This window comes from Dasypus novemcinctus, chromosome 27 (genome assembly GCF_030445035.2).
Source record: "Dasypus novemcinctus isolate mDasNov1 chromosome 27, mDasNov1.1.hap2, whole genome shotgun sequence".
Taxonomy (NCBI): domain Eukaryota; kingdom Metazoa; phylum Chordata; class Mammalia; order Cingulata; family Dasypodidae; genus Dasypus; species Dasypus novemcinctus.
The window spans coordinates 33,109,191-33,131,231 of record NC_080699.1 but is presented as its reverse complement, the minus strand read 5'-3'; the positions used below and the strand labels follow the sequence as shown (position 1 = coordinate 33,131,231).

General features: G+C 37.1%; 1 pseudogene; it reads left to right on the top strand.

Moving 5' to 3' along the window:
• Nucleotides 1-17,620: 17,620 nt before the first annotated feature.
• On the top strand, nt 17,621-18,555 carry LOC101413150 (olfactory receptor 8B3-like; annotated as a pseudogene).
• The last annotated feature ends 3,486 nt before the right edge of the window (nt 18,556-22,041 follow it).

Genomic DNA, 22,041 nt, shown 5'->3' with positions numbered 1-22,041 from the left:
TTTGGAGTAGTGAAAATGTAAAGAAATGCAAGGACATCAAATTTTTATTGATGTTTTGAGGAGACTTTTCATAACCATTTTGATTGTACAGATTGTTTTATTCAGTGTGGTTTAATAGATTGGCCTTATTTTCTTATTCCTAATCTTGTTGCATTGTTTGCTACCTTATCATTTGTACTTATCACACATTTACTAAACATAATAGCATATTTATAAAGCAACATCTGCACTGATTTTTTTCCTTTATTCTTTTATACCCCTACTGTCTCCTGGTCTATCCCTAATCTGAACAGACATGCTGAGTGTGGTTTGAAACTGCACATACCCCAGAAAATTATGTTCTTAAAGTTAATCCATTCCTATGGCTCTGACCCATTGTAAGGAGGATCTTTTGGTGAGTAGGATCTTAACTTAAGATGTGACCCACCTCATTTAGGATGGGTGTTAAATTCTTACTGGAGTCCTTTTCAAGAGAATAAAATTCAGACAAAGAGAGAAAGCCACGGAATCAAAAAGCGGAAAGCAAGAAGACCTGGAAGAGAAGGGGGAGAACAGGAAACACCACCATGTGCCTCGCCATGTGAAAGAGGAGTCCAGGATCCTTGGCAGTCAGTCTTCTGGAAGAAAGTATCACCTGAGGATGCCTTGATTTGGACATTTTTTTTCTCAGGTTCAAAACTGTAAGCTTATAAGTTAATAATTTCACATCGTTTAAATCCAACTCATTTTCTCGATCAGTTTTGAGCTTTGGGCAAACTAAAACAGTGTGTTCCATAAGTCACCAGGGATAATTAACACAATTGCCTGCTCACTTAAGCACCGAAGTGTCAAATACCATAGAAACATTCTCATGGTTGTCAGTATTTTTACTGGCATTGGCAGCAGGGTTCAATGAACTGCTTTCCTTACAAATTTCATTACACACTATATGCAGCATAAAGGAGAACAAAATCTGTGGATCTTCTTTTGTTCTATTTTAATTTCCTTCTATTTGTTATAAGGACTATTCTTTTTGAAAATGGCCAAAATTGTACAATGTACTACATGTTTCTGAAAGTCTCTGTCAGGGCAGGGCTTTCAATATTGAACGGAATACTTATTCATTATTGAAGAGACTACTTATTACTCTACCTTTTATCGCCAAAAGACAGCTTTATTTTCAAATTAGGGAAGTTTTGGGTTTACAGAACAATTATACTTAAAATATAGGAGTTCCATATACTACACTAATATTAACACCCGGCATTAGTAGTACATTTGTTACAATTGCTCATAGCACATTTTTAATAATGGTACTATTATCTAAAGTCTGAAGTTTAACTTAGGGTTCACTGTTTGGGTATTTCAGTTCCATGGATTTTTAAAAATATTTATTCTGATACCTTCTATACAAACTAACGTTTCCTGTTTCAACCACATTCAAATACATAATTCAACACTTTAATTATGTTCACAATATCGTGCTAGTATCTTCACCATCCATTACCAAAACTTGTCTAAAGACAGCTTTACCAGAAGATGAGGAGAGGGGAAATAACTGCATTTCAGGATCCTGAGAATGGTAAGGCATGTTTTATGTTATTACAATTGCATTCATTGAAATCTAAAATGACATCAAATATTTTGAAAACTAGAATATATTTCTTAATGTTAATTTTGTTATTTATCACTTAAAGACAAGTATTACACATTATATTAGATGAAACATTTTAGCCATTGTTTTACTTTAGCCTTTGCTTTATTTGTTTACAGTGAAATTTATCATGCAATAAAGGTGAATATTCATGATAATTTACTGTGTTCTTAGAAACATTTTGTAAATTTACTTAACTTCCGTCTGACAAATACAATAGACATTTTTAGAGTAGATGCTATACTTTTAGTTCTCCAATTCTTTTTGTGCTTTGTATATTTAGAACATCGTGGGAGGAGTGGAGAGGTAGGGGGTAAGGTATATGGGAACCTCATATTTTTTAATGTAACATTTTTTGTGATCTATGTATCTTTAAAAAAAAGACAATTTAATAAAAAAAGAAAAAGAAAAAAATACTTGTTGAATTGTATAAACTTATTTCAATAATGATTAACTTTTATTATTATAGATAATAACTAGTAAAAGAGAATGATAAATACCAACAACAATATTAAATAAAAAATGTTAATTTGGAAGTTAATGTCCTTTGCTCTCCTGTATGGTACTGAAACTATAATATTTTAGATTTTTACTTTTAGTTCAATTTTATTTTTTAACTTTTTATTTTACAGATATACTTCCAAAAGTACTTTACAGAATTCCTCTATGTCCTTCACCCAGATTCCCTAAGTGTTAACATATTACATAACTACAGTACCGTGAGGAAAACCAGGAAATTAATATTACTTAATATTCAGACTATTAAAATATCAAAAGTTATCCTAATGATTTCCCATCCCTCCATTTTTTGATCCATGATGCAATCCAGGATCACATATTTCATTTAGTTACTATGTATTTTTAGTCATCTACTTGGGACTGGCTATTTTTTAAAAATAAATCAATTTTAGTGATATATCTTAATAAAGCATAAATCCATCCAAAGTGTACAGTCAGTGGTATTCAGCATAACCACATATTTTTACGTTCATCACTTTATTCCTAGAGTACATTCATTATTCCAATAATAATAATAATAATAAACAACAACCAAACAAAACTCATCACCTCTCAATCTCTCTATGCTTCCCCTGCCATACATAACTGTTATTCTTTTTCCTTCTTTCTAGTATGTGGGAGGAGGGGCACCTGGCTTGCCTCAGTGGCAAACAGTGCGGCAAGAGGTGACACCGCCTCTGCCCACTGGGCCTAGACAAGGTGACCACGCCTGACTAGGCCTTTGCTGCTAACAGCTAGCCGGCACCACCCTCCCCCTTCCTATCTCCCGCCTAGCCCAGCTCTCACTTCCCCTCCCCCCTCCCTTAAACCTAATCTCTTAGTACGCTGTTTGCCCAGCAACAGCTTACAACCACCTATCAGCTTAGTAACAGTGTCAGCCTATCAAGAGTTAGCACATACTCTACTGGCCAATCACTAGCCCAATGCCAGAACATTGCCTTATATGGAAACAGCATTTGCCCTAGCCAATCAGAACCCGCCACACCACTCCCCAATCCTATAAATCTGCATCCCCTTCCGCAATAAACCAGACTTGTGCCATCAGCCTGTCTCCACGACTCCTCCCTGGGTCGTGCGCCCTCCACGCCTTCGGAGCCCCCGAGGGAAGCCTCAGTGGCCGTACGAGGCTTTCTTCCCCACGCCAGGGACCCCTCTCGTCCCACAACGGGACCCCACTCGACCCTTAACAGGGAGCCCGCTCATCCCACAACGGGACCCCACTCGTCCCGCAACAGGGACCCCGCTCGTCCCATAACAGGGACCCCGTTTCGTCCCTCACTAGTATATTTGTATTTATATTTTGTAAAAACAATATCACCCATATTTGTGTTTTACAAGAGGTTTCACTACCTTATTCAGTCACATTTTAGAGATTGTAGCTTTCCTTCTAGTAATATACGTGACCTTAGACTTTCCCTTTGAACCACTTTTGGGACAGTTTTTAAATTTTTTTTATTTTGCATGACTTTAAATCTTAAAGGTTACTACAATTATTTTTTAGAATGAGCTTCAGTTTGCATTTGTCTGAAGTTTCTCATATTTTCAGATTATACATTTTTGGCAAGAATAGTAGAGAACTGATTTGTTTCCTTCTTAGTCATAACAAGTGCCATTGTCAATAATGTCAACTTTTATCACATTGGTTAAGGTGTTGAAGATCAGGGTAATGTTAGTTATTTTTTTTTTTTTCTTCAGAAAACCATAGTGTATTGCTAAATGAAATAAAGACCTAAATAATTGGAAGAACATTCCATGCTCATGGATTGGAAGACTAAATATCATTAAGATGTCAATTCTACCCAAATTGATATTCAGATTCAATGCAATCCCAATAAAAATTTCTCCAACATTTTTTTAACAAATGGAAAACACAATTATCTAATTTATCTGGAAGAGTAAGAGGCCCTGAATAGCCAGAAATATCTGAAAAAGGAAAAGTGAATTTGGAAGACTCTCATTTCCAGATTTTAAATCATATTACCTAGCTACAGTGCTGAAAACAGGATGGTATTGGCATAAAGATAGACACATAGACAAATGGAATCAAATTGATTATTCAGAAACAAACTCTCATATCTATGGCTAACTGATTTTTTTTTTGCATTAAATTATTTTATTTATTATTTATTTTTTTTAATTGATTTTGTAAAAATATTACATTAAAAAAATATATATATGAGGACCCATTCAACCCCACCACCCCCACCCCACTACTCCCCCCCCCAGCAACACTCATTCCCATCATCATGACACATCCATTGCATTTGGTAAGTACATCTCTGGGCACCTCTACACCTCATGGTCAATGGTCCACATCATGGCCCATACTCTCCCCCATTCCATCCAGTGGGCCCTGTGAGGATTTACAATGTCCGGTGATTGCCCCTGAAGCACCATCCAGGGCAGCTCCAAGTCCCAAAGACGCCTCCACATCTCTTCTCTTCCTGCCATTCCCCATACCCATCAGCCACCATGTCCACTTTTCCCACTCCAATGCCACCTTTTCTCTGTGGACCTTGGATTGGTTGTGTCCATTGCACCTCTATGTCAAAAGGAGGTTCAGATTCCACATGGATGCAATCCTCCCACTTTCAGTTGTAGGCACTCTAGGCTCCATGGTGTGTTGGGTGGTTGTCCTTCTTCAACTCCATTTTAGCTGAGCGAGGTGAGTCCAATGAATCATATTGTAGGTGCTGGAGTCTGTTGAGGCTCAGGGCCTGGCTATCACATTGTCAGTCCAGAGATTCAGATCCCCTAAATATATCTTAAACCCCAACACCAACTACAACTCCAGCACAGTAGCATGAAGGTCTTATGAAGAGAGATCCCATCTGAGTCCAGATTCATCACGCATAAACACCACCTCCAAAAAAGGGCCATCTGACATGGCAGTTAACCCCATCTGCCATGACCATAGTACCCATGGGTCTCTTTAGCCCTCAAAGGAACCAATACCTGGTGGTTGTATCTACTTTATCTGTCTCTTAGACTCCGCTCAGTTGTGCATAAGGGCAATCCTTCTGACAGCCTCCACTCTTTTTTAGAGACTCGTAGCCATATAAACTCATTTCTCCTTTCCATTTCCCCCTTACATTAGGTCAAACAGCATTTTAAAGTCATGTTATTTTATGTAGACAGGGATATTCTGCTGATCCGCATTGAACCTTCCATTCCAGGTCATTTTCCAGTTGCATCATCAGTTGGTAGTTGATAGTGATCCCTCGGTGCCAGGGAGGCTCATCCCTGGGTCATGTCCCATACTGGGGGGAAGGCATTGCATTTACATGCTGAGTTTGGCTTCGAAACTGGCCACATTTGAGTAACATGAAGGCTGTCAGGAAGAAATTCCCAGGCACAATGCTGCTCTAGGCCTTGTTCTTATTTCAGGCATATTAGCTCACAAGCATAGTCATTAGTGTCAGGGGCTCACTGTTGGACCCTCATTCCTTCCCGGTCCTTGCCGCTGCACCTGGGAGACTGTCGCTGCTCCCCTAGGGACCACGACAGAGCACCACTGGCCAGGAACCCAGTACCCCCCCAGCTGTAGTTTTTAATTGTTGCCACTATGAGTATATCCAAACATTACCATGCACCCTGGACATATGTCCTGTATAGCTCCCTGTCAGCCATATATCACCTGTCAATAGTATCCTCTACCAGTATTCCTCCTTTGCCATTGTTGAACCACTCTGTGATCCAGAACTTCCTGAAAATTGAAGCCCAATATAATGTCAGGATCCCTTACTAGCAAAATGGCATATAGCGATGGGTTTAAAGGTTAGATATAGAGTACGTGTTGACTTGGAAAAAATTCTACATCCTATCTTTTTCTTTTTTTTTTTTTTCCCTAATTATTGAACTTTTCTTAACAAGAGCCCTAGACCACAGCAATTCATATATATAATATACAGCACTCCCACAGATCCACCACAAAACCTTTTCCCTTCCACAGTGATACTCTTACACCCTATTCACATCATATTTACTTAAAGTGATGTACAGAGTCTGAGACAATAGCTTTCAAACAAGGTGACATCTGTGCTTACATTGTGGTGCATACTTTAGGATACACAGTTTTCTAATTTTTTAGTTATCCTATGTTTTACATTATGGTTTACCTTATCAGTCTGTTGTCTCCTATATGTTATGGTGTAATATTACATGTTTTATATCCATCCTTGTGTACTCTCGCGAAACTCCTCTCTTTCCCCCCATTTACCTTGGTTCCACACATTTAACATCCATTTTCCCATCCACCTTGGTGCCCACAGTGACAGCCAACCTCTGTTTCCCGAGGAGCCACGTCCAGAGATAGTTGGAATAGTGTTCAGGGCCTTACTTGCTCAACTGCCCCAATGCCCTGGGAGCCACCCTTTCTCTCAAGAGATACAGTCCCCTCTATTTGATGGCATTAGTCCTCCCCAGGATGTGGGTCCACCCCCACTCTCACTACTTGGGTCTCTACCCAATGGTGCCACCCACTCTGGCAAAATGAGCATTCAGACATTCCCCAGGAGCCCGTCCCACATCGGACCATCCCCTCCGAGCAGTCTAAACAGGTAACCCTCTTAATTATATTTTGATATGATTTTCTTGGCATTTTACTCTCCACCAACACCTGACACTCTCCTATGTTCATATGCTACCCCTCCCTTCCTCCACTTTTGGGCAATATTACCCATCTGCCCATCCCCAGCCACCCTCAAACCGGCAAAGCCCCACCCAAAGGCAACCCCTTGCCCCCATTTTATCTCTTCTTTGTGTTCATACTTACCACCAGCTCGTCATAAATTCCACCCCTGCAGCATCGGCTCACATCATTCCTCCACCCCCGGATTTCCTGTAAGCCTATCGTTCAGTCTCTTGCTCTCTAAGGCAGCTTGCTTATTTCATATCATTGAGGTCATGTAGTATTTTTCCTTCAATGCCTGGGTTGCTTCACTCAACATAAGGTTCTCAAGATTCATCAATGTTATCACGTGTGTTTGTAGTGTATTTGTTCTTACAGCCGAGTAGTATTCCATTGTGTGTATATACCACATTTTATTGATCCACTCATCTGTTGATGGGCATTTGGGTTGATTCCAACTTTTGGCAATAGTGAACAATGCTGCTATGAACATTGGTGTACATATTTCGGTTTGTGTCCTTGTTTTCAGTTCTGCTGGGTATATACCCAGCAGTGGTATTGCTGGGTCATATGGCAAATCTATGGCTAGTTTTTTGAGAAACTGCCATACTGTCCTCCAGAATGGTTGGATCCTTCTGCATTCCCACCAGCAGTGTATGAGTGTTCGCATTTCTTCACATCCTCTCCAGCATTTGTATTCTTCTGTTTTTTTCATAGCTGCCAATCTTATGGGAGTAAGATGGTGTCTCATTGTAGTTTTGATTTGCATTTCCCTGATAGCTAGAGATTTGGAGCATTTTTTCATGTGCTTTTTAGCCATTTGTATTTCTTCTTTGGAGAAGTGTCTGTTTAAATCTTTTTCCCATTTTTTAAATGGGTTGTTTATCTTTTTATTTTCAAGATATAGGAGTTCTTTATATATGCAAGTTATAAGTTTCTTATCAGATATATGGTTGCCAAATATTTTCTCCCACTGTTTGGGCTCCCTTTTTACTTTCTTGACAAACTCCTTTGAGGTGCAGAAGGCTTTAATTTTGAGGAAGTCCCATTTATCTATTAGTTCTTTTGCTGTTCGTGCTTTTGGTGTGATATTCATGAATCCGTTTCCTATTACAAGGTCATGTAGATGTTTCCCTACACTGCTTTCTAAGGTTTTTATGTTCTTGGCTCTTATATTTAGGTCTTTGATCCATCTTGATTTGATCTTTGTTTATAAGGTGTGAGATGATAATCCTCTTTCATTCTTCTACATATGGCTATCCAGTTCTCCAGACACCATTTGTTGAATAGGCCACTCTCTCCCAGTTGAGAGGGTTTGGTGGCTTTATCGAATATTATGTGACTATATATATGAGGTTCTATATCAGAGCTTTCAATTCGATTCCATTGGTCTGTGTGTCTCTCCTTATGCCAATACCATGCTGTTTTCACCACCGTAGCTTTGTAGTATGTTTTGAATTCAGGTAATGTGAGTCCTCCAATTTCGTTTTTTTTTTTTTCAGTATGTCTTTGGCTATTCGGGGTCTCTTTCCTTTCCAAATAAATTTCATAGTTAGTTTTTCTAGTTCCTTAAAGAAGGCTGTGTTGATTTTTATTGGGATTGCATTGAATGTGTAGATCAGTTTTGGTGGGATAGACATCTTAATAATATTCAGTCTTCCTATCCATGAACAAGGAATATTCTTCCATTTATTTAGGTCTTCTTTGATTTCCTTGAACAGTCTTGTGTAGTTCTCGGTGTATAAGTTTTTTACCTCTTTAGTTAAATTTATTCCTAAGTATTTGATTTTTTTTTTTTTACTATTGTGAATGGTATTTGTTTCTTGATTTCCTCCCGATCTTGCTCATTATTGGTGTACAGAAATGCTACTGATTTTTGCGCATTGATCTTATAACCTGTGACTTTACTAAACTCATTTATGAGTTCAATTATTTTTAAATACAGCTTGTTTGTTACTGTTATTTAATTTTGATTTTCAAAAATCCTGGTTTAACTAAATTATCCATATATATTTCAATACTTGAAATTTCAAAATGGTTCTGAATGTCAGAACTATGGATACTCAGCAATATATCCTTTTATTTTTCTAAAAATTTTATTTCTCCCCTCCCCCCTCCCCCCCAGTTTTCTGCTCTCTGTGTCCATTCGCTGTGTGTTCTTCTCTGTCCACTTGTATTCTTGTCAGCAGCACCTGGAATCTGTGTCTTGTTTTTGTTGCATCATCTTGCTGCTTCAGCTCTCCGTGTGTGCCGCACTGTTCTTCCTGGGCAGGCTGCACTTTTTCACACTGGGCGGCTCTCCTTACAGTGTGCACTCCTTGAGTGTGGGGCTCCCCTATGTGGAGGACACCCCTTGTGGCAGGGCACTCCTTGCACGCATCAGTACTGTGTGTGGGCCAGCTCATCACATGGGTCAGGAGGCCCTGGATTTGAACCTTGGACCTCCCATGTGGTAGGCGGACACCCTATCTGTTGGGCCAAATCCGCTTCCCAATATATCCTTTTCAACTCCAATTTTTCTTCTCCTCATTTTCACCTACTATGTATGATAAGCAATCTTGATAGTTTTCTCTCTTCTGTGTATAAATATTGCCTATTTTTATGTGAAACATAGCATAATATAGACACTTACTTTCATTGAGGTATAATTCACATACCATAAAATTCACCCTGTTGAAGTATAAAATTCGTTGTATTTGAGGAGTGAATATAGGTAAGTGGTTGAGTGCCTGCTTCCCATATAGGAGGTACAGGGTTCAATCTCCAGTACCTCTTTAAAAAAATCAGTGGTTTTTAGTATACTTACAAGGTTGTGCAACCGTCACCACTATATAATTATGGAAAATTCTAATCACTTCAGCAAATAGCCTAGGGCATTTCAGCAGTCTTTCCCCTTTCTTATTCTACGCAACTGCTGGCAAGCACTAATGCATACTCTGGACATTTCATATAAATGGAATATACTATATATGGCCTTTTGTGTCTGCTTTTTTTCACCTATCCATGTTGTAGTATGTATCAGCACTTTATTCCTTTTTATGGCAGAATAATATTTCATTGTATGGATATACCACATTTTGTTTATGCATTAATCAGTTCATGGACGTTTGTTTCCTCTTTTTTGCTATTGTAAATAATGCTTCTGTGAATAATTGTGTACAAGTTTTTGAGTGAGCACATTTTTGATTCCCTTTGGTACATACCTAGGAGTGAAATTGCTGGATCATGTATTAACTCTATATTTAACTTTATGAGAAATTGTCAAACTTTTTCAAAAGGAAGGGCTGCATTAACCTACATTACCATCAGCAATGTCTAACTGTTGCCTGCCAAAATTGCACTGCCTAAGAATTCTTGCATGGTGGATATTACAGGAATTAGTGGACAGGCTTGCCTTCTTCCAGTCCTTCACAGAAATGCCTTTAATGGTGCCCCATTAGGTAAGATACTGGCTTTAGGATGAATGTGTATATATTTGATCATATTAAGTACATATCCATCAATTTCTATGTTCTTGGGTGTCTTAAAAAAATCAAGAATGGACTTGAATTTTGTCAAAAGCCTTTTCAAAAATCTATGGAGATAGTTGGGGTTAAATCATGAGCCGCATGCTCATGTCCTAATCTCTGACATGTGAGGGTGTCAACCCATTTCAAAATAGGACCCAAGAAAAGATGTTATTAGCTAAGGTCAAGCCAAGTTGAATTAATCCAATATGGCTGAAGTCCTTATGAGAGGAGAAATTCAGATGCAGTTACTAAGATGAAACCAGAATTGGAAGCCAGAAAATGAAACCCCTATTGCTATGTGACAGAGGCGGAGGTAATGCCAGGATCCGAACACTGCAGGCTTTCGAGAAAGCATGGTAGGGTGATACCTCGATTTTAGACTTCCAGCACCCAAAACTGGGAGACACACCCAAAAATGGGAGACAGTAAATTCCTGTTGTTTAAGTCAACCATTTTATGGTCATAACAGCCTTGGCAAACTAAGGCGGAGATAATATTTCTTCCTTAAATCTATTCATATGTCATATGGTATTAATGGACTTCCTAATATTGAAATGACCTTGCATTCCTAGAATAAATCCCACTGGGTCATATTGTACTATTTTCTTCTTATGGTTTATTTCTGTTGGTTAATACAGTATTTAGTAGTTTTGCATTGATATTCATAAATAATAGTGAGCTACAGCTTTATTTTTGTTGTATATGTGTTTCTAATTGACAGTGGCTTAGATCCCATTGGGCAGATAGAACTATTTTGCTCACAATTGCAGACACTCTCTGTTCTTTGGGATGGGGGTTGTTGATCATCATCTCCTTTTTAGTTGCCCTGGGAGAGTCCAGTGAACTGGAGAGTAGTGTTACAGGTCTGCTGAGATTCTGGGCTCAACGAGCACATGAACACACCAAAGATTTAAGTGCCTGGGACATATATTTAACAAATAGAGGGTCAAATATTGGTTCAAGTAAAAGGGGCAAAAGAACCATATGTAGGGAAACTATAAATGAGTCTAACTCAATTTTATTTCAATTTTTTATTTTTATATTTCATTTGTTATTTTAAAAATTATTATTTTATTATGAATTTTATTTGGTTATTTTTTTGGCTTTATTTTTGGAGAGGTTTGGATCACAGAAGGGTAACAATTGTGGCAGGGTGAGATCACTGGTGTGGGGTGTTGGTGATGGAGGATGTGTGTGGGAGGGTGCACCTGGGGCATGCCTCTAAGGCATATGACTATGTTCCAGTGTACTTGGGGCAATTTCTTGGTTTGGGGAGATCCATGTAACAACCAAAAGAATATTGAACTTCCAACTTGGGGAGTCATGCTACATTCTCTAGTACAGCAGCAAGAATCCCTTGTATACAGGAGCAGTGCCTAGTAAAGAAAGACAGACTATTACTACAGGTCCTTGAAATTGATGGTTATACTTAGGAACCTTTTCTTATAAAATTGAAACTTAGCTTAGTATTATGTATTTCCTAAGAGTTACCTCCTGATAGCCTCCTTGTTACTCAAATGTGGCCTCTCTCTAAGCCAAGCTCAGCATATAAATGTACTACCTTCCTCCAGGATGGAACATGACTCCCAGGCAAGATCCTCCTTGGCACTGGGGGATCACTACCAAGCACCAATTAGCAATGCATTCGGAAAAAGACCTTGACCAAAAGGAGGAAATATTAAATACAAATGAGTTTTTTTATGGCTAGGAGATTTCAAAGTAAGTCAGGAGGTCATTCCAAAGGTTACTCTTATGCAAGTCTCAACAGGATCTCATTAACTGTCACAGTAAGCAGTGCCTCAAACAGCAAAGGTTCTGAGGACTCTAGAAACATCTAGGCACTATAAGCAGGGCAGACAGGCTCAGGAATTTAGCACCCTGTCAGTGGGCATTACTTTGGAATTCATGCTCCCAGAGTAACAGAGTTAGAATCTATTATATTTATGTACAGGGAATTTTCCTCTGTGTTACAGCTCTTTGATTTTCTTTCCTGTATCATTTGTATGATTTGTAAACTACACTTGCCTCATTTCCCTTGGAGTTTTTCATCCTCACTGGTTAAAAGTTAAAAAGAAAGTGGAAAAAGTTGTGGAATGCTTTCAAACTACTATTTTCATCATTTGTAACCACTCAGAGTGAGAAAAGTGAAGGTAGGGTAGAAAGAGAAACACCTTTTATGTTTTCTTCTCTTTGAACCTTTGCTAACTCTCAACAAAACCTCTAAAGTATTCTAATCATTCTTATAGTGAAAGGAGAAGTGGAAAGTGAAAGGAAAGTGCAAAAGGATTATCAAGTTTTCTCCCTTCATTTTACAATTTATACTAATTTGTGCAGTTAAATAATTCGACTACTTTTTTAGACAGACCATATGTGAGATATATATCTCTATATCTTCATATATCTCTATATATGTACACATACAAAATATATACTTTTTTTCAGAATCTTAATTTGATTTTTAAGTATTTTTGAGTGTCTTTATTTTGGGTATTTCCTGTGTAATTTTTTTCTTTGAATTAGTTCAAATCTTGTCTAAGCAAATGTCTCCATCAAGGGAGCAGTCTACGTACATTATTGCTGAAACATTAATTTATAAATGAGAAGATGTATATTTTGGCGTGATAGAGACCTAATTTGACCATGTAATTATATTCTTTTGCTTATAGGGAAATTTCACACAGATTTATATTTCATACTGTATTTGTTCTGAAGCCAAAAGAAATTCTTTGTTTTAGGGCAATTGTAATTTGTAAGAAGGCCCTTAAGCGAGGACCAAAAGTTTCTTCTCTGCTATGCCAAGTTTTATGTGATAGACCATGGAGAGAATTTATTATCTTGAAACTCTTAGAGACAGAAAATATCTCCAATAAGTGCATTTTTGAGCAAACAGTCAATATCCACAATAGTGTAAACTTCAGCTTTTTTAACTCTCTTGAAATAATACATGTACAGTGGATTATGCAATATGGTAGGACACATTTTTGAGTCCAACTTCCCAGAAGTGTCATTCTTTACTTTTATTCACACATTTCCGGGTTTTTGATCTATTCTTCGGAATCAAATTATAGCAAGTTTTGAGGCAATGAAAGATATGCATTCAAACAAGGTGAGCTTGTATGGAAAATGAATCATGGATTGATGACACCCTTTGTGTTTCTCCATCTTTTCTCTAGTTCTAAGAGAGGAACACAGTCAGGCTCACCAGCTCTTAATGCATCATAAATCTGATTTGAACCTTTATTGTCTACAGTGAGAATCTCATTGAGATGGACAGCCTGGGTTTTGGTGCAAGGATGCCTATGAAGGGAGCTTAGTGATTCTCTCTTTCTCTCTCTCTGTAATACCACAAGCAGTTGTGGAATTACCAGGGGATTCTAACTTCAATTCACATCATTCATTTCTCTTAAATTTTGTTACTTATCCAGTTGACTGTGTAATGCATTTCCTTTTTATTACCCAATTTAGTGAATCTAGCAGTTTCCAAGCGTTATATTATATATTGAAAAGGGTCTAAACCAGAGATAGATAGCAAAGAAGATGTTTCCAAATTAAATAAAAAATTGAAATTTCAGAATGCTTCTTATTTACACTTATACATCATAAATTCAATGTGCAAGTGGTCTGTTCCATCTCTTTCTATTTGGGGCTGCCACTCCTCCCATCAGCCCATAGTTTTGTGAAGATGTGATTCTTGGGACTAATCATTTTGTGACCAGGAGGTGATAAGCATGAGGACTAAGGCCAACATACTGGAAGAACCTGGTTCTTTGGTGAGACTGTTGGAGTTGCTGAACCAATTATATGATAGTCTACCTCCAGATTTGTAGTTCGGTGAGAAAAATAAGTTCCTATTTTAATTTAGGATCTTAATTGAGCATTCTGTAACTTGAAGGCTGAAACTTTATCATTACATACGTCAGCGATATATCACAGAGACACTAATAAAACAATACAGTATCTTAACACATCAATATATTTGGGGAAATTCTCATTCCTTTTCAATGAACGTTGATGAGAAAAACTGTAATTTAGTATTGAGAAGAATAATCTGTATAGATTGAAACTGAAATTTTGAATATAATTTGTTTCATGTGACTAATATTCATTGTTTATTATACCCATGCTTTCCCTGTAATGTAAACATTTTCCTACATCCTCTTTATATTTACTGAGAAAGGTCAGATATTGCACAATACTAACATGCTCAAAATAATTAAGTCAATTGGAAAATTTCTTTCATAGCTTGTCATTAAATAGAACTCCCTCTCAAGAATCATAGTTTTGGGGACTTACACTTTTTTTTTTTTTTTTTTTGCTGCAGCTGATGTACAGATATTGAAACATAGCTTTCAAACATAGTTCCATTTTGGTTTACATTATGGTTTATATTTTAGACTGTACAATTTTCTAAATTTTCAGTTATGTTATGTTTTACATTATGTTTTACATTTTAGCCTATAGACTTTTACACATATTAATTTAACATGTCCTATATCCATCCTTGCATGATCTTGTGGAACACTTCCATTGTTGCCCAGTTACACTGCTTCCATCTATTCTATTCCTCTCTGCCCTTCCCTAAGGGACCACAGTGACAATCAGTCTTCAGTGTTTGAAGGACCAGATTCAAAGATACCTGCTACGATGCAGGTAATCCTTCCTTATTATATTTTCAAAAGAGTTTTCTCAAAGTTATAGTTTCCACCACGTACCTGACAACAACTGCAAGCAGGAGAATTGTGTCCATCATCCATGTTGAATCTAAGCCCCTTCCTGATTTAGAGGGGAACTGGACATAACCATCCCAGGGTCCACAGGATGGAGGAATAGAGCATGGATTAGAGTGAACTTAGTGGTATTCTGTTGGTGAACTATTGTGATTAGTAAGGGAAGAAATTGTAGTATTGATGTGGAGAATGTGGCTGCTGATGGTAGGGAAAGGGAAGAAGAGATATGATGTGCGGGTATTTTCAGGATTTGGAGTTGTCCTGGGTGGTGCTGCAGGGACAGATGCTGGACATTGTGTGTCCTGCCATGGCCCACTGGGTGGACTGGGGGAGAGGGGACTTATACTTTTATTACAAGTTCTCATATCCAGTGGGCACGAAGGAAACCCTGAAAGGGCTGGAGTAAGGGAGAGACAGAACTGTGAGTTCAGAAATTATTCTAGCAGCAGTATGGATAGCTGAATTAGTGTGAGTTTGTGAGAAATTCTTGAATAAAGGTTAGAAGCCACCACAGTGCAGCAATGCAAGTCAGCTAAGCCCGAAAAATTTCCTAAATTCATTTGGTTGCTATGGGAATGATTGGAAGTCATTGTGTTTGTAGACTCTATTGCTTAGCAAATGAGTAATAGTTGAAAATATTCTGAGGGTTTTCATCCATAGAACAACTTAATTTCCCCAAATATTTATTGAGTTCCTACTATGTACCAGGAACAGAGGATCAAACAGGACAGGAGTGGTCTCTGTCTTTAAAGAGCTTATGCTTTATAGGACAGCACAGGGATTAAAGAAAAAAGAATACTACTTAGTGAATATTATGATGAAATATCTACTGGAAACTTTGAGAACCTAAATCATGATAGCTGATATTTATGGACTCTTTACCATCTGGGCACTGTTCTAAGTACTTGAATTGTATTAGCTCAATCTACAGTCACAACAACCCAATGACAAAAATGCTATTATTTGCATCCCACTCTGTGAGACAGAGAGCATTTAAGTAACTTGCCCAAGATGTTAGATTCAGGAATTATGAATGTAGGAGTCAAACACATTCCCTCTGACTCCAGAGGCCAAATTATTAACCATTATCATGAGAAGAAATTAATGACTTCAGTTATTGAAATGTTACCTCTAAGACCATTAAGGTTATTCTGGTAGAAATTTCCAGTAGGTGTTTAGAAAGAAAGACAAAAAAAGGACTCAAAGCATTAGTATTTACCTGGAGGTAACCCAGAAGAGACAACATCTTAAGTGAATTACTGCAATTCTTGAGAAATTTCTAATAAAGAATAAAGAACCCTTTAGGCAGAACCCACGTGGACTCCTTTGGATATGGGATGAAAGAACACAATAAAACAAGGCAAAAGATTTCCCTTCAGAGATGAAGATGGTAGGAAAATGGTTGTTCCATTTTTTCTCCACATTGGGGGATATACAATCCCTAGAGTGAAGTGAAAACTTGAGTAAATAATTTAGTCTCTAAAGAATTAATAACATATCGTTGTTCAGGGTGTAAACACAATCCCATTATCTCCCTATTACTCACAGAATCTGTTCCCTCGAAAAAGACTAAACAAGTTTCTAACCTGTTTATAGCCAAGTGCATTATATTATTAAACCAACACTGAATCACTGAATCTTTACTGAAGAATATTCAGTTTTTCTCTGCCACTTTAGGGGTTCAATAGTAAACTAAGAAATTATGATCTGTAGCTCTGAGTAATTTCCAGCACAAATTGGAAAGTAAGTTTGGTCTGCGTTATTTTAGAATTACAGAAACCAAAATTTTAGGGTTTGAAATTGTCTTTCAACTTCCACCGGGAAAATATTAGTAATCAGGAATCTCAGCATAAAGTGGGTGTGTTCCTGAATTCCATTCATATTATATGCCCCCTATTTTGAGATGGAAATTCAGGGATTAAGAAATACCGCTTTTTCTCCCATATTTTGCAGTCAGTGCTAACATGCAAATGAATCAGGAAGAAGAATTTGCTTGAGGGGGCAGCAGAAAAAGTTCAGGGACATATTCGGTCCCCACAGTTCCCTCTCCAGCGAGGTAACACTTACTTCTATAGAAATCACTTTTACTCTGTGACTCATGGCAGCTGCTGGACTTCTAGAGTCTGGTCGCTCAGTTTTGATTTTGAAACAATGTCCATGGTTCCCACCCCACCAGCATCTAGCCTGCGTGTGAGGTCTGTTCCAGAATGGCAGGTCCTTTGCCTCCAGTTTTTCTCCTGGGGAGAGAGCTCATGAGAATAAAGCGATGATAGACAAGAGGGAAGGAGTCTGTCCTGGTCCTTCTTCCTTCTTTCGTTTCCCTTGGTTTTTCCAGTATTTAAGTTTTATGTGGCGCATTGGCCTCCATTCTTGGGAGGATGTTGTAGATATTCTTTATTATATTTAGATTTAGGGAGTATAATACTGTGAAATCTGTGTCCTTTGGTATCAGATGGAAAAGCATATTCGATGAGTCAATGTGGGACTAGTCTCAGGCATTCCCACTGTGGAGCCCAATACTGGGAGACGAGATATTATTGAAAATCTAGGCTGTCCTCTAATGTAAGCCTTTCTCTGGTACCCACAGATGCCACAGAGTAGAATGGCTCCTGGAAATTGCTCTTTTGTGAGTGAATTCATTCTGCTGGGACTAATAGACAACCAAGATCACCAAATCACCATTTCCTTCCTATTTTTATCAATGTATATTATCACTAGGCAGGGAAAGTTGGCCTTGATAACTCTAATTGGGCTGATTTCCTACCTTCACACCCCATGTCCTTTTTCCTCTTCCTTTTATCCTACATAGACCTCTGTTATTCTTCTGTTTTCACACTCAAAATGGTGATCAACTTCTTATCAAAGAAGAATATTATCTCCTACCAAGGGTGCATGGCACAGTTCTACTTCTGCTTTTTTTGCCATCTCTAAGTTCTATATGCTGACAGCAATGGCCTATGATTGTCATGTAGCCATCTGTAATCCTCTCTTGTATAACATTGTCATGTCTCCTAAAGTGTGTTCCGCCCTTATTTTTGGTTCATATTTGATGGCATTTTCTGGTGTTATGGCCCTTACCAGATGTATGCTGGCACTGATCTTCTGTGATGCCAGCATTATCAACCATTATTTCCTTGACATCCTCCCTCTGTGCCAGCTCTCCTACATGAGCACCTATGTCAATGAGCTGATACTGTTGACTATAGTGGGCATCAACATCATCATTCCCAGTCTCACTATTCTTATATCATATCATATGGCTCCATTCTTTCCAGGATCCTCCACATGAATTCCACTGAGGGCAAGTCTAAAGCTTTCCACACCTGCAGTTCCCTCATAATGGCGGTTTCTCTCTTCTTTGGATCAAGTGCATTTGTGTATTTCCAACCGTCTTCTGCCAGATCTATGAATGATGGAAAAATATCCTCGGTCTTTTATACCAATATTGTCACCTTGATGAATCCCTTAGTCTACAGCTTGAGGAACAAAGATTTTAAACTTGCCCTGAGAAAAACCTTATATAGGAGAATATCTTAATTGGAAATGGGATCTCCTGTGCAGATAGTTTCAGGAGAAGAAGGTTGAATGTGTTGACTTAGAATATTCTTGTTGACTCTCTTCTTATCTTGCTGCTTTCTTATCATGGTGAAGGAAATTTGTCCTTTCTTCTAATATTGTATTTCCACCCTTGTTAGAGAAGTTTTCTTTTCGTGGTCACCATTTGTACAATTTTCTTCTCCTTCTCCCTTTTTTTTTTTTGAAGGCTGAGAATATCTTTAAGGAAGAATGTACTATATCTATTTCTTTTGTCAGTTTGAACTTCTCTTTTTTTCCTGGAATATGATGAATGTTTGTGCAGTGATTGGATAAAGAAATTCTAGGGTGACTACCCTCATGTGACTTGAAATGTGTCATTGGATACATGAATCAAATTATATGCGTCCCTTCCAAGCTTTCCATCCTACACTTAGCAGGAAAATTTCTCCTTCAAATGCCAGTGTTTCTCAGAAAATCAATGTTACATAAAGACAATCATAGAATTACTCCCATTGATGCAGATGGAATGAACTAAGCTTGTTTAGAGAAACATTTTCACTTTACATACAATCTAAGATTACTTAATAGGTGGTCAATATATGTTTGTTACTGGATAAAAAAGTGATATTCATAAATATTAATGATTAGTTTACAGTTACCCATCTTCTCAATAAACTGTCCTAGAGTTAACTTTAGGGCCCTGAATTAAAGTATATTTTTCCTTAGGGTATGCATTACTGTTATTTACTTATTTTTATTTTAGCAGGCATGAAATATAATATATTTCTATTTTGAAAGTTGACTGTTTTTTATACCAAGGCAGTATATTTATTTCTCTCAGGATTTTTTCTATTTTTCTGTATGAAAACAGTTTGAAGTTTCCTTTTTTTTGAAAGAGGAGGTTTGTAGGGTTAGTATAGTTAGAGATGAATATCTCAAATAGAAAACCAACATTTTCTGACTAATGAAATGAAATGTTTTTGGAAAGTTTTCCAACACTTGTTTTTAGGAGAATATGTGGATGGGAAAGAAAAGAGACCAGCAATATATCATTAGGCCAGGATCTAAAGAGACACATGGTCAATAATAAATTATCTTTGGCTGGGGATGATCAATGAGGGTTTAGAAAAAGAATTTTACCCTGAATAGGAGTCTGGTGTCATGGTGTGCTTTCATTATACTCCAATGTATGTAAAACTGTGAGAAAATTTGTAATTCACAAGGACTATATGTTAGTAGTTTCTTTGGGGAATGAAGGAGGAAGATCTCTGGTCACATTTTTTTGGAAATCAGGTAGAAAAGGACAGAAACTTCAGGACATAAAATAGTGATTAACAAAATCAGAGTTAGAATTTAGAACATAAAATATGCAAAAATGAAATCCCCTTCCCCTCCCTTCTGGGAAATTACAGGATTCCTCTGGATAAATTGGAGGTATTGGGTATTTTTTGTTAAAGAATTTTACAATCATAGGGCTGGAGTCTTCGAGCACAAGTTGATCTTGTCTTGTTTTGTTAGCTTCCACATATTAAATTACTGGTTTTGAGTTATAAAACATCAGATGCATCTGGGAGAGTAATTATAATCTGAAAGAAACATTTTGGAATAAAATTATGGCAATTTCTTTTCTAGAATCAGTTGTTGAATTATTTTTCTTTTTTCTTTTTGGATTGTTTTTCTTTTGAGAATATTGTCAAAAGTTCGCTACTTTAAAATCTTTAATCTGTTCTTTTGGAGATTGACTCTTGTCCTCTTTAAATTTATATTCTAGTTTTAATTCATGTTCTCGTCATTGTGAACCCATTTGCAAATTGGATTTTTGTAGATGTTGCTATTAAAGACTAGACTACTTTCTGTGTAGGATCTTGAAGGAATTATTTAGATGAGGCCAAAATGAATTAGGGTGAGCCCCAATCCACATTAGTCATGTCCTCATAAGCAGAGTAAGCTAGATGCTGTAAGTAAAATAGTTCAGAAGACAGTGTAAGAGAGAAAGAAGAAGAGTCAGAAAATAAGGCTTTTCTCCATATGACTGAGGCAGAGATACAAGGTAAGGATCCTCAAGATGCAAAGTCCAGGAGAAGACATGACTTGTCAAGATCTTGATTTTGTACTTTTAGCATCCAAAACCATAGACAATAAGTCATTGTTAGATAAGGCAACCCATTGTATAGTTTTTCTCATAGCATCTCTGGCAAACCAAGACATGGTCTAACCATTGACAGTTTAAACCTTTTCTAAAGATATCTTCAATAATTAATATTTTACCATTTTTCTAATTTCCACTAAATATTTTTCCTTGCTTTTGCTTTTTGTTTTCTCCATGTTTATCACTGTTAATTCCTACCATTTTGGTTTTAAATGACCACTGATGCCCCATTTCCTTGACCCGAATATCAGCCTGCTTAATTTTCACATAAGTTCTATTTTTAGTAAATACTTCACCTAGGTTGGAAGTTTTCTTTCTCTTTTTCTTCTTTCTGTTACTTGCTGTCCCTTTTGAAAAAATCCTTTACCTATTGAAAAAAAAAGTCTGTAAATCATTAAACTAGTACCTGTGCTATTTGGGATCATTTGTAGATATTGTAGAGGCATCATGGTCTCTCCCTACACTGGGCAAATATGAAGAGTTCCTTATCACCTGGGTTAACATTCAACTAGAGCCCGCTCACCTCAACTCATGAAACATTTTATCTCATGAATATTTTTAGTGGTCTAGGCAACAGGATTGAAGAAATGCCTTCATTACAAACTGTGTATGCAGTTTGAAATAGAACCAAATTCTTTGATCTTATCCTTTTGTTCTACTTTTCTAACCATCCCTCCTTTTGTTATTCTTACTTTCCTGTTTCCCTTTGAGAATGTTCAGTTTCTCCTATAAGCCACAGCTCCTGCATGCCTCTAATTTACCAGTGGATTCAATTTTGAAGAAGTTATTTGCTACTCAACCTTTTATTGCCAAAACAGCATTAACAGAGGATGATTAGAACAGAAATAATATGTATTTCAGGAGAAATATCATGTATGTCAGTTTATAGTAAGGGCAGAGTATGGTTCACACTATAATAATTGTGTTTATTACTACTTATAATGACATTAAATAATTTGTAAAATATTTTTTCATATAGTGAATTTTATTTGACACACAAAGAAAAATACCGCACATTATTAGATGAAATTTTGTAGCCAATGCTTTAGCTAACACTGAGGTTTATAATGAAAAAATTGGTGTGTATTGATAATAAAATCGATTCACAGAATCATTTGTAAACTTAACTCTGTCTCAAAAAGACGATAAATGTCTTCTGGATACAGGCTATAATTCCCTTTTTCCTGCTATATTTCTTCTGCTTTTTATATTTAGAATTTTGGAACTTCTGGGTGGGCAAAAAATAGTTGTTGAATTGGATTATATTCTTTCAATAGCAATAATAAAGTATTTATTATTATAATAACAATAAATAAAAGAAAAATAACTACAACAAT